Here is a 1,000-nt window from a genome sequence, read left to right on the forward strand (position 1 = left end):
ACCTTCAAACTTCAGAACTGTAAGAAAGTCATTTGCATTCTTTTACCACTAAGTTCGTTCTAATTTGTTATAGTACTCATGGAAACTAACACAAATTTTACATATCTCCTAGGTTTATAAGAAAGATTAACACAAAACATGCAAAATTCCAAAAAGAAATGTAAAGGGAACCAAAAGTTGACTGATGGGGAAAGGTGGTGATGAAGGGAAGATTACAAATTTCAGTAAGGTACTCAATGTATGCCTCATTGAGAAGTTGGCCTTCTGTATAAATGTACAAGAGTGCCTGTTTGTCCACACCTTGACCAATGCTTACATGAACATATTTTCATTTTCCACTCAAGAATGTTTAAAAGATATATAATATATACTTTTTTGTTTTTAAGCTATTTTCATGTTTAATAACCATTTCCATTTTCTTTTCCAATGTGTTCATTAGAATCATTTTTCCATGTTTTTATTATATTGGGGTGGTTCCTGGTATATTGTTTACTAGAAAAACATCAAGTTGTAGAAAATATGTGTAGTATGAGCCTAATTTTATAAAGAACCACACTTAATAGCATATGTATTTGTGTGTATATAATATATACAATGAGTGAATATATATTTATGTAGTCATATGTGTATAGATACATATATACATATATGTACATCAGTACACTTACATAATAGCTTAAAATGCATGACAAAGTGACTTCCTCTGGAAGATAAGCTCACAAAGAGTAATCACTGATGTCCATTCTCATTTCATAAACTTGAAGATAGAAGGAATGGGAATGGAAGACTAGAATTTGATGTGTGTTAGATGTTCAATTGTGTATATTTTGGAGATAAAATGAGGCTAATCAGTTCAGGGCCATAGAATCAAATTATCATCACATTAATGATAAGTGTGAAACAATGAGGTATAAATTAGAAAAATAATATAATCTACTGAGGCTTTGCGGAGATTTTGTTCTTGTTTGGGGAGAGAAGAATAACATTCAGAACACATGAG

The sequence above is a fragment of the Macaca fascicularis genome, chromosome 9 (genome assembly GCF_037993035.2).
Source record: "Macaca fascicularis isolate 582-1 chromosome 9, T2T-MFA8v1.1".
NCBI lineage: Eukaryota > Metazoa > Chordata > Mammalia > Primates > Cercopithecidae > Macaca > Macaca fascicularis.